We start from the raw sequence: 18328 nt of genomic DNA, 5'->3' as shown, positions 1-18328 counted from the left end.
TATTCCATTGTATATATATGTACCACATCTTCTATCCATTCATCTGTTGATGGACATTTAGGTTGTTTCCATGGTTTGGCTATTGTGAATAGTGCTGCTATGAACATAGGGGTGCATGTATCTCTTTGAATTATAGTTTTGTCTGGATATATGCCCAGGAGTGGCATTGCTAGATCATATGGTAGTTCTATTTTTAGCCTTCTGAGGAACCTCCATACTGTTTTCCATATTGGCTGTACCAACTTACATTCCCACCAACAGTGTATGAGGGTTCTAAAAGATGTATTTGTAAGCTCATGTTAATGATGTTACTCTCATTATTTTGCCACTGTTCAATATAGGAAGTTTCTTTTTTTTGGCCATTAATGCACCCACATTTTGTAGTATTACAGTATGAGGTTTTTTATTTTATTATTATTATTATTATTTTTTGCGGTACGCGGGCCTCTCACTGCCGTGGCCTCTCCTGCCGCGGAGCACAGGCTCTGGACGTGCAGGCTCAGCAGCCATGGCTCACGGGCCCAGCCGCTCCACGGCACGTGGGATCCTCCCAAACCAGGGCATGAACCCGTGTCCCCTGCATCGGCAGGTGGACTCTCAACCACTGTGCCACCAGGGAGGCCCTGATTTTTTAAAAAATTTATTTATTTATTTATTGGCTGCATTGGGTCTTCATTGCTGTGCACAGGCTTTCTCTAGTTGCGGCGAGCGGGGGCTACTCTTCGTGTGGTGCACAGACTTCTCATTGCAGTGGCTTCTTTGTTGCAGAGCACAGGCTCTAGGTGTGCGGGCTTCAATAGTTGTGGCACATGGGCTCAGTAGTTGTGGCTTGCGGGCTCTAGAGCGCAGGCTCAGTAGTTGTGGTGCACGGGCTCAGTTGCTCCGCAGCATGTGGTATGTTCCCAGACCAGGGCTTGAACCCGTGTCCCCTGCATTGGCAGGCAGATTCTTAAACGCTGTGCCACCAGGGAAGTCCTAGGAAGTTTCTTGATAAACTTTTCTTAAAAAAAAAAGAAAGGAAAGGATATTCTAGAAGGAAAGTCATAAACAAAGACTTGGAGGAAATAAACAGCATGGTGTATAGGGAGAATTACAAAGAATCTAGTACAGCCACTAAAATAAATCACAGAGCAGGGAGTTCCTGGAAATGGTTGTGAAAGGTTTTCTGGCTATACTCTGGAGGAGAGATTTACAGGGGCCATGCTGGTTATCCTTCATGTATTACCCTACACTCACTTTATGCTTTTTCTCTGCCTTGCTCTGTGCCCAAAAGGCTAAGCCCTCACAGACTGCATCCCTTAGACTCTCCGAGTTCCAGTTATCTATAACTGCATAGCAAACCACCCCAAACCTAGTGACATAAAGTGATCACAATCATTTATTATGTCTCACACATGTGGGGTATGACTGGGCTTGGTTAGGCAGTTCTCGGTTGGGGATCTCTCATGTGGTTCCAGACAGATGGCTGACTGTTTCTGGAGTCATCTTGAAGGCTTCCTCACTTTCTTATCTGGTGGTTGTACTGGCTGCCAGCTGGGACCTCTGCAGGGGCTTTTGCCAGAAGACAGCCCACACGTGGCCTATCTAGGTGGCTTGGGCTTCCTCATAGCATGGCTATGTCCCAAGGGTAAGCATTCCAAGAGAGAGAGCCAGGCAGAGGCTGTATTGCCTTTTATGGCCTAGCCTTAGAAATTATATGGCATTACTCCCACCACATTCTGTTTGCTAGAGGTGAGTCATTAAAGCCAGCCCATATTTAAGTGGAGGAAAATTAGATTTCACCCCTTGATGAGAGGACTGCAAAAGAATTTGAAGATGTTTTTTAAACCACTATGTCCTCTGACTTCTGCTTGATTTTGGACAATGTATGTATGTGTGTGGGGGGGGATGGGTGGGTGGGAAGAAGTGGGCACCAGCAGATCAGAGTGTGGTTAGAGAGAGAGAGTTTGTGGGTATTTATCTGTCCCCCACCACAACTCCCTCCATGACTGGCTGTGGATCTGTCCGTGGTTGTGGTTCTCTACCTACAGCCACTGTTCCCGTCTGCTTGGCCCTTCTTCTACTACCCTGGTTCTCACTGGGTTCCAGAAACACCTCTTCCTCCCCTTGCCCTTTCACATCTAGGGATGGTAGTTGCTTCTCCCTGTTGCTATTCCCCAGATGTCTCATCACCCTTAATTGGCTCCTTTTTAACTCTGCTAAAATCTCTGTGAGTGGCCCATTCATACAAGTCTTTCTATTTAAACACTCTGAACGAACTATCTTTTTTATTGCCATGAAGCTGACTAAATCCAGGGGCCAAAATGGAAGTAGAGAGACTAGTTGGGAGGATGTTATAACAGTACAAGTGAGAGATGATAAAGGCCTGAGAGTAGTGGAAGGACTTTAGATGGACTATTAAAGTAAATTTTGTAGAACTTTGTGACAGATTATAGATTATAGGGACTAGGTAGTATAAATCAAATCTACAAAGGGTCAATGTCAAAAGGAGAAGATAGAAGACTAGGACAGATCAGGCAGTTACCAGAGGTCAATGTTTTGGCGGTCACAGGGCAGAGTTGATGACCCCAGGAGCCAGAGATGCCCACATAAGCACTGATCCTAAGCCAGAGGTATTTGACTCAGTCTTGTCGTCTTGTTAGAAGAAATACAAGAATTAAATGAACTGAAGTCACACGAAAAGCTCTACAATATTGTAAAGCGCTATATATGTGTGAAATGCAATGGGAATTAATGTTACGATTAAAATAATTATTGTAATTCTTTCTGGGTATTTGTATATCTAGATTAATAAATCTTGATCATTTACAGAAGGGAATTTGAACTCGATTGAAGAAGTGATAGAAATAGTATTCCCCCATGGTTCTTTTGGTTAAACTGGAGAGATTCTCTAATTTACGATCCCCTCTTTCCCAGAATGCTCATTTTTTAGTACCTGTGTCTATTCATTGTCATTACATACTGTTCTTTGCCTTTAAGGAAGGGAACAAAAACAAAAACACAGATGATGCTCCATAATCGTGTTAGTGTCTTTGCAATTTCTAAATCTCATTCAGAGGGGTGGATGCTGCCTCTGAGTGACGGTAAATAAGCAACTTGACAGGGTACTAAGGAGGAGCTATAGGTTGGTCCAAAGTGAATGATCAAGCAGATAATGCAGAGATGAATAATCCAGTTAAAATGCTCAATCCTTATATTTTAATCATGGTAAAATATATATAACATAAAATTTACTATCTCAACTATTTTTAAGTGTACAGTTAAGTACAGTACTTCCCGCTTAGAACTGCTTTTGCTGCATCCCATAGGTTTTGGGTCATCGTGTTTTCATTGTCATTTGTTTCTAGGTATTTTTTGATTTCCTCTTTGATTTCTTCAGTGATCTCTTGGTTATTAAGTAGTGTGTTGTCTAGCCTCCATGTGTTTGTATTTTTTACAGATTTTTCCCTGTAACTGATATCTAATCTCATAGCATTGTGGTCAGAGAAGATACTTGATATGATTTCAATTTTGTTAAATTTACCAAGGCTTGATTTCTGACCCAAGATATGATCTATGCTGGAGAATATTCCATAAGCACTTGAGAAGAAGGTGTATTCTGTTGATTTTGGATGGAATGTCCTATAAATATCCATTAAGTCCATCTGTTTAATGTATCACTTAAAGCTTGTGTTTCCTTATTTTCATTTTGCGTCATCTGTCCATTGGTGAAAGTGGGGTGTTAAAGTCCCTTACTATGATTGTGTTACTGTTGATTTCCCCTCTTATGGCTGTTAGCATTTGCCTTATGTATTGAGGTGCTCCTATGTTGGGTGCATAAATATTTACAATTGTTATATCTTCTTCATGGATCGATCCCTTGATCATTATATAGTGTCCTTCTTTGTCTCTTGTTATAGTTTTTACTTTAAAGTCTATTTTGTCTGATATGAGAATTGCTACTCCAGCTTTCTTCTGATTTCCATTTGCATGGAATATCTTTTTCCATCCCCTCACTTTCAGTCTGTATGTGTCCCTAGGTCTGAAGTGGGTCTCTTGTAGACAGCATATATATGGGTCTTGTTTTTGTATCCATTCAGCCAGTCTGTGTCTTTTGGTGGGAGCATTTAATCCATTTACATTTAATGTAATTATCGATATGTATGTTCCTATTACCATTTACTTGTTTCGAGTTTGTTCTTGCAGGTCTTTTCCTTGTCTTGTGTTTCTTGCCTAGAGAAGTTCCTTTAGCATTTGTTGTAAAGCTGGTTTGGTGGTGCTGTACTCTCTCAGCTTTTGCTTGTCTGTAAAGGTTTTAATTTCTCCATCAAATTTGAATGAGATCCTTGCTGGGTAGAGTAATCTTGGTTGTAGGTTTTTCTCCTTCATCACTTTAAATATGTCCTGCCACTCCCTTCTGGCTTGCAGAGTTTCTGCTGAAAGATCAGCTGTTAACATTATGGGGATTCCCTTGTGTGTTATTTGTTGTTTTTCCCTTGCTGCTTTTAATATGTTTTCTTTGTATTTAATTTTCGGTAGTTTGATTAATATGTGTCTTGGCATGTTTCTCCGTGGATTTATCCTCTGTGGGACTCTCTGTGCTTCCTGGACTTGATTGACTATTTCCTTTCCTATATTAGGGAAGTATTCATCTATAGTCTCTTCAAACAACTATAATCTCTTGAAATATTTTCTCAGTCCCTTTCTTTTTCTCTTCTTCTTCTGGGACCCCTATAATTCGAATGTTGGTGCATTTAGTATTGTCCCAGAAGTCTCTGAGACTGTCCTCAATTCTTTTCATTCTTTTTTCTTTATTCTGCTCTGTGGTAGTTATTTCCACTATTTTATCTTCCAGGTCACTTAACCATTCTTCTGCTTCAGTTATTCTGTTATTGATTCCTTCTAGAGAATTTTTAATTTCATTTATTGTGTTGTTCATCATTGTTTGTTTTCTCTTTAGTTCTTCTAGGTCCTTGTTAAACGTTTCTTGTATTTTCTCCACTCTACTTCCAGGATTTTGGATCATCTTTACTATCATTACTCTGAATTCTTTTTCAGGTAGACTGACTATTTCCTCTTCGTTTGTTTGGTCTGGTTGGTTTTTACCTTGCTCCTTCATCTGCTGCGTATTTCTCTGTCTTCTCATTTTGCTTAACTTACTGTGTTTGGGGTCTCCCTTTCACAGGCTGCAGGTTCATAGTTCCCATTGTTTTTGGTGTCTGCCCCCAGTGGATAAGGTTGGTTCAGTGGCTTGTGTAGGCTTCCTGGTGGAGGGGACTGGTGCCTGTGTCCTGGTAGATGAGGCTGGATCTTGTTTTTCTGGTGGGTAGGACTGTGTCTGGTGGTGTGTTTTGGGGTGTCTGTGAATTTATAATTTTAGGCAGCCTCTCTGCTAATGGGTGGGGTTGTGTTCCTGTCTTGCTAGTTGTTTGGCATCGGGTGTCCAGCACCGGAGCTTGCTGGTCATTGAGTAGAGCTGGGTCTTAGCATTGAGATGGAGATCTCTGGGAGAGCTTTCACTGATTGATATTATGTGGGGCTGGGAGGTCTCTGGTGGTCCAATGTCCTGAACTCGGCTCTCCCACGTCAGAGGCTCAGGCCTGACACCCAGCCAGAGCAACAAGACCCTGTCAGCCACATGGCTCCAAACTCCGGAACTCCACACTCCAGAGGCTCTCCTTTGGATGTGCTGCCTCTCCCCTTCTGCTCATGTCCTCTGGAGTACCAAGTTTTAAGTATTTAGTGTGCTCTGGTTAGGCTGTGAGTTCTGTGATCTCACTGTAATTCTATGTGCCAGGTTTTGAGTTTGAGGCAACTGGGGACCCATGAAGTCTCTGAACTTTTAGAGAGACTCTTCCCCAAGGGTGAGTCTGAGGTATTTGGTGAGTCCATATTCAGGTTATGAAATCTCTGAAATAGTTCAGGAATCTGTGTTCCAGTGTTTGATTATGAGGTGTTTGGCAGTTCATGTTTAAAGAGAGAAATTCTCTGAACTTTTAGAGGTTCTGTGTCCCAAGTTGGTTTTCTTTTTTAAAATTAATTAATTTTTGACTGTGTTGGGTTTTCGTTGCTGCACGCAGGCTTTCTCTAGTTCTGGTGAGCAGGGGCTACTCTTTGTTGCGGTGTGTGGGCTTCTCATTGCAGTGGCTTCTCTTGTTGTGGAGCATGGGCCCTAGGCACACGGGCTTCAGTAGTTGCGGCCATGGGCTCTAGAGCACAGGCTCAGTAGTTGTGGCCCATGGGCTTAGTTGCTCCACGGCATGTGGGATCTTCCCGGATCAGGGGTCGAACCCATGTCCCCTGCATTGGCAGGTAGATTCTTAACCACTGCACCGCCAGGGAAGCCCCCCAAATTTGGTTTGAATTATTTGGGGTGTGAGTTCAGAATGTGAGGTCTTTGAACTCTTTCATTGTCTTTCTTTCAATTTTTAATCTGAGATTTTGGGGTCCATGTTCAAGGTGTGAGGTCTTTGGACTCTTTGAGCGTGTGTATCCTAAACTTTGAGTCGGCGGTCTTTGGGGTCTTGTTCAGGGTGTGACATTTCTAAACCCTTTGATAGTCTATGTTCCAACGTTTGAGTCTGAGTTATTTGGGGGTTGACGTTCAGGTTATGATGTCTCTGCACTCTGTACTGTTCTGTTTCCTAAATATTTTACTCTGAGATATTTAGATGTCTGTGTTCAGGGTGTGAGGTCTATGAATTCTTTGAGGCTCTGTGTCCTCAGGTTGAGCCTGAGGGCCTATGTCTAGTAAAGGTCTGTGACATGAGAATGAATCTAAAAAGGACCCAATCTTCACCTGAGGGCTATCCTATTTGTCTCACATATATTTCTCTGCTGAATTATGAAAAGCACCTACCAATAATGGGAGAAAACACCCATTGGAGCAGCATAGAACCACTCTGAAACTCTGAATGTCACTCCACGGTGCAGTCTTAGGGTTTGATCCATGTGACAGGCTGCTCTGAGAACTTAAACCACTACTTAACACTGGATTCTCTGGAATCTTGGGGAGGTTAACTCTGGGGTGGGTCACAGACAACCAAGAAGTCAGCTGAGCTCTGCTTCTTAGCAGATTGTGTATAATGATTCCTGAGGGCACAGCCCAAACCAAACCAAGAGAAAAATCAACATACTTAACAGCTTAGCTAAAGTCAAAACCTAATGTTACATGGACATGTCCAAATGAATACAGAGTCTAGTCCTGGTAGCCCAAGTGCTTGGCATCCAGGAGGTATTCACATTACAGGATAAATGTGAATCTGAGGGGCAGTGGAGTATGGGAAAAGAGCTTTTATTTGCCAGTAAAGGGTTCTGAGCTTACAGTCTAGTTTTACCTATTTCATCTTGTGTGAACTTGTGTAGGTTAATTCATGCCTTTGAGTCTCAATGTCTGTTTTACCTCTAAAACAGGCATCATCATACCTATCAGGCAGGTTTATTGAGAAGATGTAGAGATGGCTTATTTACACAAACGGAGGCCCTAAGGACAGTGCCTGGGCTAAAGCAGAGCAGGGCTAAAGGTTATTGTTATGGGCAAATTATCACAACCTCTGCTGCTAGGCACTGCTGTGCCCTTGGAGGCCATGAATGTGTGGTGTTCACTCAGTCAGTGGTTTGCACTCCTGCACTGGCATATTCTCTGGTGGTGTTCATCTGCTGGAGCACCACACCAAACTTGACCACATGATAATTACTCTCTTCCAAGATCAGCTATCATCATTTCTGCAGTAACTTCCACAGTCAGTACACTGCACACGTATTGTTTCTAATTTTCACAACAGGAAACAAGGTAGGGATGTGAGGTGCACTTAGAGGTTTGGAAAGTGAGCTCAGAGAGGCTAATAATTAACTTGCCCCAAGTTACATAACCCATAAAGAGCAGCAATAGGTAGAAGGGCTGCATCAAAACTCTAGGATGGCCATAGTAGATACCATCTCAGAAGAGACCGCAAAACAGTACCCAGGAATAAGTTCATATGTTTCAGCTAATGTGTGAAGCCCCATCTTCAGAGCCACCCAAGACTGGACGAATCAAGGCCAATGAGAAACAATGCATTGCCAAGAGAATGGAGTACACTTATTTTTTTAAATTAGTATAGTTGATTTACAATATTGTGTTAATTTCAGGTGTACAGCAAAGTGATTCAGTTATATATATATATATATATATATATATATATATATTTCAGATTATTTTCCATTATAGGATACTACAAGATATTGAATATACTTCCCTGTGCTATACAGTAAATCCTTGTTGCTTATCTAATTTGTATATAATAGTTTATATCTGTTAATCCCATACTCTTAATTTATCCCTCTCCCTTCCTTCTCCTCTTTGGTAACCATAAGTCTGTTTTCTATGTCTGTGAGTCTGTTTCTGTTTTGTATATAGATTCATTTGTATCATTTTTTAGATTCCACATGTAAGTGGTATCATATAATATTTGTCTTTGTCTGTCTGACTTACTTCACGTAGTATGATATTCTGCTGCAAATGGCAATATTTCATTCTTTTTTATGTCTGAGTAGTATTCCATTGTATATATATACCACATCTTTTTTATCTGGTCATCTGCTGATGGACACTTAGGTTGCTTCCATGTCTTGGTTATTGTAAATAACACTGATATGAACATTGGGGTGCCTGTATCTTTTCTAATTAGTGTTTTCATTTTTTCTGGATCTATACCCAGGAGTGGGATGGCTGGATCATATGGTTGCTCTATTTTTAGTTTTTCAAGGAACCTCCACACTGTTTTCCACAGTGGCTGCACCAATTTACATTCCCACCAACAGGGGAGTGCACTTATTTTTCTTTTGCTACTTTCAAGATTTTCTTTTTGGCTTTGGCTGTCAACACTATTACTATGATTTGTCTAGGCATGGATTTTTTTTAAGACTTTTTTTTTTTTTGATGTGGACCATTTTTAAAGTCTTTATTGAATTTGTTACAGTATTGCTTCTGTTTTATGTTTTGATTTTTTGGCCACAAGGTATGTGGGATCTTAGCTCCCTGACCAGGGATCAAACCCACACCCCCTGTATTGGAAGGTGAAGTCTTAACCACTGGACCATGAGGGAAGTCCCCTAGGCATGGATTTCTCTGTGTTTATCCTACTTGCATTTTGTTGAGCTTTTTGGATGTGTAGATTAATGGTTTGCATCATATTTAGGAAAATTTCTGTGGTTATTTCTTCACATAATTTTTCTGTTCATTTATCCTTCTTCTACTCCCATTATGTGCATGTTGGTACACTTCATTGTGTCCCATAGGTCTCTGAGGTTCTGCTCATTTTTCTTCATTCTTTTATCCTTTCTGTCTTTCAAATTGTATAATCTTGAGTGATCTATCTTCAAGTTCACTGATTCTTTTTGCTGCCAGATCAAATCTACTGTTGAGCTCCTCTAGTGATTTTTTTTTTCATTTCAGTTATTATACTTTTCAACTCCAGAATTTCCATTTGGTTCTTTTTTTAAAAATTCTCTTTATTGATGTTCTTTATTTGATGAATCATTGTCATAGAACTTTAAGTGTTCACACATGGTTTCCTTTATTCTTTGAGCATTTTTATAATAGCTTTGAGGTCTTTGTCTGTTAAGTCCCACATCTGGGTCCCCTTAAGGTGGTTTCTGCTGCCTGTTTTTTTTTTAATGTACAAAAATCACACTCTCCTGTTTCCTTGTATGTCTCATAACTTTTCTGTTGAGCATATGGCACTTCAGATAATATATTGTAAAAACTCTAGATTCTAATTAGCTCTGTACTCCCTCTGAGGCTTCTTGATGTTTTTGTTTTTTATTTGTTTAATAGCTTTCCTGGATTAATTCTGTGAAGTATATTTCCCTTGCAGTGTGCAGTCTCTGATGCCACTGCTTAGTATTTTTTTCCCTCCTTGTTTTTATTTTTAAGCCTAGCTTCCTAGAAGTTGCCCCAGGAAAGCATAGCTTAATATTCAATCAATCATTATTTAGAGGTTGTGCTTATACTCCTTGACCAGTAATGGGGATCAGAACGTGCTACCCCGAAATATGGCAACTTGGCATGTTGAATATTTTAAAGCTGAAGGAATTTGAGAAAAAGGCAGAAACAAGAATGTCACTCTGACCTTCCCCTCACCCTTCTTCCCTGACGTATGTCATGAGAGCCTCATGTGAGAGGTGCCCTCCCTATACCCAGAGGAAAGGAGCATCCTTATCTATAAAGACAAAGGGAGTTGAAAAGAATTTGAACAAACAGGCCCTGCTAAGTTTTCCCAGTTTACTACACTTACCTCATACTCTTTGATCTATTATATTTCTCCACAACTGTCCACTCTTCATCAAACGTAGCATAAAAATCCTCAGGTCTTTTTCTTTGGGTTTTCATTTTCTGATGAAGGCTTCTGTGTTTGTAAAACTTTTTTTGTTTTTGTTTTTTGGCCACACCACATAGCTTGCAGGAGCTTAGTTCCTCGACCAGGGATTGAACCTGTGCCCCCTGCAGTGGTAACTCGGAGTCCTAACCACTGGACCCCAAGGGAACTCCCTAAAACTTATATTAAATAAATAAATTTGTATGCTTCTCTCCTCTTAATCTGTCTTTATCAGTTAAGCTAACAAGCCCAACCAGGGACCCTAAGAGGGTCAAGGAAAACTTTTCTCTCTCCTCCACCAGTGAGGGTTTAGGCCTTTGCTGATGGATCTGTGATTGGTGTGGGGAATGCTTTACATTCTGCCACATTTTCTAGTGGAGGCCAGTAGCTCTCAAGTGCCCGCTTCAGTTGCTCTTTAGTGGGTGCAGCCTGGCACATATGCACCGCCTCCATGACCCCCGGGGAGAAGTATGATCATAATAGGGAACTTTTGAGCTGTCTATTTCCCTGTTTCTCTCTGTTAAACTTCTGGCTGATTTGCTGTTTTATCTTTTGGTACTTATTTCATGAGATTATTAGTCTTCCCTTAATTGTCTGATAGTAAGATCGTTATTGTTTTGGACTTCACCTTAAGACATGATTTCCTCCGTAGGAGAGAAAAACATTTTCCTTCTACCATTCTAAGTTCTTGGCTGGAGTTCCCACCACAAAAGACAGATTTACAAGAGAAAAACAAACAAAGGTTTATTAACATGCATACCTCATGTATACATAGGAGATGGCCAGGGAAAAATGAGTAACTCTCAGAGATGGCTTAGAACTCAGGCTTAAATAGCATATTCGACTAAAGACCAAAGAAAGGAAGGCGTAGGTGCAGTTATGGGGAGGTGACCAGGAAAAGTACAATAGACTAGGATAAGGTTTGGTATGCAGATTTAAGTCAGAGCCTTCTCCACTGATAAGAATTTCTTATGATTTAGTCATCTTTCTCTTCCAGATCCAAAGAGGGAGACACTCTTACAAATGGAGATTTCCTTTGTAAATGTAAATGTCCCTTACAAAAGGGTTACTTCTACTCTGTTTTCAGAGCTTATCCTGTGTCTGCTGTTCTCAAAATAATCCTTATGCCAAAGAGGCGTATTTTAGGGTGGCATATTCTGGTTTCCTAAGTCATATTTTGGGGTGGCATTTTCTGGTCTCCTATACTTCACACTCTGTTCCAAATAAAATCAGCTCCTCAGGGACTTCCCTGGTGGTCCAGTGGTTAAGAATCTGCCTTCCAATGCAGGGGACACAGGTTCGATCCCTGGTCGGGGAACTAAGATCCCACATGCTGCAAGGCAACTAAGCCCGCGTGCTCTAGAGCCCGTGTGCCACAACTACTGAGCCATGATTTGGTGAGGCAAGTAGATATGGATATTACTTCCCATTTTACATAAGAGAGGGTTGGTCCCACCAAAGTTAATATCAGGGAGTTGTCTAGGGTCATATAGCACAGGATCCCCAAAGTAAGAACAGATCTGAGGTCCTTCAGCCCCTTGCCTAATGTCTAGTTTCTTCCAAAGGTTCTGCAATTAGGAAATATCCTCCCCCAAAGAGCAATATGTAGCTCAGGTTAGAACAGAATTTGGTGTGCTGAGAATTTTCAATCACTTGAGATGGGGCAAGAGACATTCAGTTGTTCACTGAACTCTGCAGATAATTTGCAGACATCCATTTTCTTTCAGGATCCTCCTCCACAAAATCAATGGCTAAAATGCACAAATAGGGCTTCTCTCTAATCCTTAAATTTTTAATTGCTGGCAGTAATTCCAGCTCCACTGCCCAGCAGTATAGATTCCCACTTTCTGGGCTGGGTTGCTTTGATGAGACTATGTTAACAGATTGTCACCCGAAGTCCATAGTTTACCTAGGGTTCGCTTTTGGTATTGTGCATTCTATGGGTCTGGACATACATGTAATTACATGTATTCACCATTATAGGATCAAACAGAGTAATCTCAGCAGTGGTAATTTTTACCTTGTCTTCTTAGGGGCAGGGTTAGCTCCAGTCCTGAAAGATTGAAATGAAAACCTCAAAGATGATTAAAAATACTTTAAAAATCCCTGAAGGTTGGAGAAGGGCCTATTAATGCTACTCATCATCTTCATTGGTTATATGACAACCCCTCTAACTAGGAGGCATTTGCAGTGGTTCAAACTGTTCTCTTTTGAAATCTCCATAGCAGGTTGGTCAAAATCATTCTTTCACCAGAGAGGTCTGGAAGGGAATGCCGTATACGGCCTCGCAAGTTGTGAACTGTACAACTCCAGGGGATGCTATTCACATAGACTATGGCTTAATCCCACTCCTTGGAATTGTGTAATGTGGAAACCTTGATTCTGGGAAGGGTCTAGAAAAATCTGTTTAGAAGGTTTTAGCTCAGTGTTTAACTAGACTGTGCTAAAATCAGATTCTTGTAGTTAGTCATTTTCAGATTCCACTATGTCCAAAGAGTGTGAAAAGCTCTACTACGAATTATTTGCTTTAGATAAGAATTCATGATCATCTTCCTGTGGAACTGCTTTCTTTATCAATAGTCTTTCTGACATAGAGGGATGGAAAGACTGACTCGATGTTTAGAACTTCAAACATAGTGGTCCCAGATGAAAGATGCCCTTGAGTGGGGGGCTCTTAAACTTCAAATCATACTGTCGTGAGTGGCCACCTATTCCTCTTTCCAGGATTCTCCTCACAGGGTTGACCTACAGTGAAAAGGATAAGGTTTTTGATTTTCAGTTATGAATATGCCCAAGGGTGTATGGGTATAATCCATTTTCATGATTCTTCTATTTCTCACTGCCATCAGTAGCTGAGAGTTGATGACATTGAAATTGTTGTGCTACCAAATTGAAGGCCAATGACACTCATTGTGTCTTTAATCAAATTTCACTCATTTAACTGATTAGACAAAATGCAAATGTGGAAAAGTGCTTTTTAATTTTTTTTTCTTATTTATACCTGCCAGTACAGAGTCTTAATTAAGCCTTCAAGAGAAAGCATTCTATAAAATGGGCTTTTCCTTCATCCTGAATAGTCACTATGTTAAATGTCCCTTTCACTCCAAAGTTAGGAAAGGATGGCTGCCAACCTTTCACTTCAGTCTTGTCTACACAATCTCTATTTTTAAGATCATTGCCATTGCATTTTCTGTGCTTTACACATTGCCATATTGTAACTTTAGCTAGATTAGGACTACATAGACTAATAAAAAGTGGTGGCTTTTATTTTTCTCCTTCAAGAAATCATCATAAAAGAATAATAGTCCCATATAATTTGCAAAAAAGGCAACGGGCTTGATTTATGTTACTTGAAGAACTAACAAGAACTTCAGAAAACCTCGGTCATGCATTTAAGTAAGTAAGTTTGGCCCCCTAGCATTTTGTGTTTTTTTTGTACTTCATTTTTAAAAATCCCTGCTAATTCCTGGAAATATGGGATCCTCCTCATGCTTTCACTGCTTTTTTTTTAAACATCTTTATTGGAGTATAATTGCTTTACAATGGTTAGTTTCTGCTTTACAACAAAGTGAATCAGTTATACATATATATGTCCCCATATCTCTTCCCTCTTGCATCTCCCTCCCTCCCACCTCTCTAGGTGGTCACAAAGCACCGAGCTGATTTCCCTGTGCTATGCGGCTGCTTCCCACTAGCTATGTATTTTACATTTGGTAGTATTTATAAGTCCATGCCACTCTCTCACTTCGTCCCAGCTTACCCTTACCTCTCCCCGTGTCCTCAAGTCCATTTGAAGTCACCCCCCCACCCATATTGCTGGATCTCCTCTTCTTCCTGTTCTACTCAGCTTGCTAATTTCTAAGATCCCAGAGCTTCCAATGCAGGGCCAGGGAGTGCATAGGAGACCACTGAGGGTCAGACCAATTAGCATACAATGTCCTTTAGAGGGGGCGTGTGGACAGCTGTGCTGGACGCTGGGCCATCTTCTGCCTTCACAAAACCTCTTTATGTGCACAAAGACTGGCAAGTGCACTATGTAAATGACCATACAAGTTGCCATTTCTTTCCTTTTCTTAAAGACACATCCTGAAACACTTATGAAATCAAAAGGGTGAACATACATGCTTTTGTTTTCCCTTTTAACAGTGCTGATTGTCCTCTGCCCACCTCCACCAACTTTCTCACATTCCCAACATTATCATCTAATCATCTTTCAAATATAAATGCTCACCTCCCCAAGGATCAAGAGGAGCCATAGAAGAGCAAAACAGAAGGGGAAGATGCCAAGAAAGGCATTGACACCCTAAGGGAGAATTTTTTTTCCTTGGGAGAACTGATCTTCCAGAGAAAGCAAATTAAATTATCTTCCTCACCTTTGTGCTGTGACATCATTAAAATGCACATTATGTACCAAACCTCTTGCTTTGTACTCATAACCTTAAACCAAAATTAATCTGTTGTCACAGGGAGTTAGCACGTTTGTTAACATTGACTAACCAAAGCCTGAATTGTTTAGGAAAAGTTTTGGATTCAGACAACAACAGGGAGAATTATGTAGTGGCCATGGAACATTCTCCTGCTTGTAGAGGAATAACACTCCCATCCTCTATTTCTGGGAACTTCTCCTCTGCTGTCTGAAGTGAGGTTTAGGTGCCCAGAGAGAAGAGAATCCTCATTTAATATGGAGCAGATCTTCAATGCATTCATTTAGTTAGTGAGCATTTATTAAGCACTGATTTAGAGTCCAGACCCTTACCATACATTTTTCCATTCATACAGTTGTTGAGAACGTATGACTTGTGAGTATCTGCTGGAGAGTCAGTCATTTATGAAGAGTTCATGGTCACTGCCTTTGAACAGCTTTTAGTCCTGCACAGAGAAAACAAATCAACAGCCATGTGTGAGATACAGTGTGACTGCACAGGGTGCTATAGGAGTATAGGGAGTCTCAAATAAGGGCAAATAAGGATGGTGATAAGGTGGTGTCTAAGCTGAACCCATGAGGACTGCATACAACAGGTAGGGGTTAATTAGCCTGTGAAGAAGGGCAGTTCCCTTCCAGGTTAGGGGAGCAGCAGGGAAAAGGCCTGGAACTGTATTATGAGACTAGAAGGCATTGGGAGGCAATGCAAAGCCATGGAAGAGTTGTAGGGAAGAGTGGATTTGAGCAGATTTGCATTTTAGAAAGCTGTCTCTAGCTTCAACGTGGAAAGTTGACCATGGAAAGGCAAGCCTGGAGGCAGAGAAACTTAGTAGTCTTCATGCCCGTCTGTGAAGGTGGCGATGGCTGGCTGGAAGGTAATGGTGTTGAGGGTGGAGAGAAATTAACATTTTCAATGTACATTTAGGAGGAGGAAGAGTCGACTCGATTGGCTGGATAATTAGATGTGGAGGAGGGGCAGATGTGGGAAAGAGAGAAGTTAATGCAGAGCTCTGCCCTCCAGGAGCTTACAGAATGCTCGAAAGACACAACCTGTAAATGTAAACCGTAAACCTTGGACATGTCAGACAATTTAGCATAGTAGAAAGAGTCTGGGCTTTGAAATCAGGCAAACTTGCATTGACTTCCTGTCATATCATTGATGAGGCACATGAGAGAGGTGGATCACTTGAACACATTGCATCTCAGTCTTTTACTGCCTTACAGGTGGTTATGAGCTTTTGTGTGTGGCATCTAAGAGATGTTCTATAAATATTAGTAAATATTTCTATAAAGTAAGAATCGTTATACCTATAACACTAGGCAAATAATACCAGTCATTATTAAGTAAAACTGTTAAAAAACAAATATGGGTTAATGTATATAATTTGGAGGGTCAAATATATACTGAAGGATATTTTTGCTCTTAAAAGATTCTGAATGGGCTTCCCTGGTGGCGCAGTGGTTGAGAGTCCGCCTGCCAATGCAGGGGACACGGGTTCGTGACCAGGTCCGGGAAGATCCCACATGCCGCGGAGCGGGTGGGCCCGTGAGCCGTGGCCGCTGAGCCTGCGCGTCCAGTCTGTGCTCCGCAGCCTGCGCGTCCGGAGCCTGTGCTCCGCAACGGGAGAGGCCACAACAGTGAGAGGCCCGCGTACCGCAAAAAAAAAAAAAAAAAAAAAAGATTCTGAGAAAGAGAAAACTCCTATTGTGTAATTGTGTAATTAGGAAACCAAATAGAAATATGTGTCCTGTTTCTGAGTATCTCTGGTCAAGGGGTACTTTGGATCAACATTTTATCCCAATGATGGTCAGGAAGTTCTTCCACATATCTGACTGCAATCCCTCTTGCTTTATTTCTTAGCCTGTTTGCTTTTGCCCAGTCCCCTTAGATTTCTTCTTGCTGCTCCAAGTGTAGTTATTCTCTTGTCAGGGAGTGGTTTAGCAATATTGTCTCAAACACTTCTGTGCTGGGACTTTAACAATATTGCTCTGAATTCCTAGCTCTGCCTATAGAATATGTTAATCTATTTCCTGGAATTGGTGTTTCCTTCTCCACAGACCTTGCTCATTATTTTTCTATTTAGAGAAACTATTTACACATTTAAATTCTTTTTCAAAGTGTTCCCTTCTCTGATGGAAATATTCTGGAATTAGATAGTGGCAAGGGTTGCACAACATGGTGAATATACTAAAAACCACTGAATTGTGCACTTCAAAATGGTAAGATTTCTGTTATGTGACTTATATTTCAATAAAATTTAAAAAATAAAAAGCTTTGGTTAAAATAAATGTTCCCTTCTCCGATGTCTTTTTGGTGGCCTAACTTGATTTTGTCTCCCGGATCAATGTATTTGACCTGTGTTTCCATGTAAAACATTGCCCAAGCCAGCATCCAGGGAAGCCATTCTAGATCCCTAATCTGTGGAAATGTTTATCCCTACTTTATAGCTGGAGACCGGAGGCAAAAAGAGGCACCTGATTGACTCAGAATCACCCGGCTGCCATACACCCACACAGAATTGATCAGACAGCACCAGCTGGCTGCTGCAGGCGAACTGAACTTCCAATGTCTGTCTTTAGAGTGTCCCCAACCTCCTTCTTCTTCAGGGGGACCTACAGCCAGCCCTTGCCCTCTTCTATTTTTTCCTTCCTCTGTTCAAGTTTGCCCCTGGAAAGGATCTGGTCTACTTTTGTCATGTATTTCAGATCAGGTACTACTGATCTCTGGAAGATTTTCGTTTAAAACTTACCTGTATTTAGGAACTGGAAGGGATTGTTCCCTGTAGAGGAAAGCAGGCACTAAAAAGCTGATGAGGCAGCTCAGGGAGGGAACGATCTGGGTCTTCCCCAGAGCTCTTCCAATATTGCCACGTCACTGCCACCTGGTCTACCTCTATCTAAAGCCAACAGTACAACTGAATAATGACTCCGTTCTTCCGTTCAGCTATCAATGACATTGATTCTGAGGCTGTACCACTCAGTGTGTGCAACACCCACAGTGCACGAGGCCATGGGGTCAACAGACCCAGTCTCTGACCCAGGCCTGCCCTCAGATTGCTGGCAGAACTTGGGTGGGTTATTTTGAGCCTCAGTATCCTTGTCTGCAGTCTGGCCACAGGAATCTCAATTTTATAGGATTCAATGGAAGCAAGTGTGGAGTTTCCAGCCTGCCCAGATTGCAGGGCCTTGTAAATTCCCTTTCCTCCCTGCTTTGTTGAAACCTCTGAGTATGGCCCATGTTCCCACTGAAGTTCCTGTCTTCAGTCTTAGTTCCTGAGGCATAAAGAAAGAAAAAGAAAGTGATCTTGGGAGGGCTGCAATTTGTAATGAGTCAGTGTGCCACATGGAATCTTAAATATGCTGCCTGTAGTGGGTTGAATTGCGTTCCCCAAAATATGTCCAAGTCTTAATCCTTAGTACTTGTGAATGTGAACTTACATGAACATAGGGTCTTTGCAGAAGTAATTGAGATCATCTTAGGTGCACCCTAAATCCAATGACTGATGTCTCTTATAAAAGAAAAAGGAAAGGGAGATTTGAGACACAGAGACACAGAGGAGAAAGCCTT

Source organism: Physeter macrocephalus, chromosome 21 (genome assembly GCF_002837175.3).
Source record: "Physeter macrocephalus isolate SW-GA chromosome 21, ASM283717v5, whole genome shotgun sequence".
NCBI lineage: Eukaryota > Metazoa > Chordata > Mammalia > Artiodactyla > Physeteridae > Physeter > Physeter macrocephalus.
The sequence above is the reverse complement of the archived record's forward strand: the minus strand, read 5'-3'. Positions refer to the sequence as shown.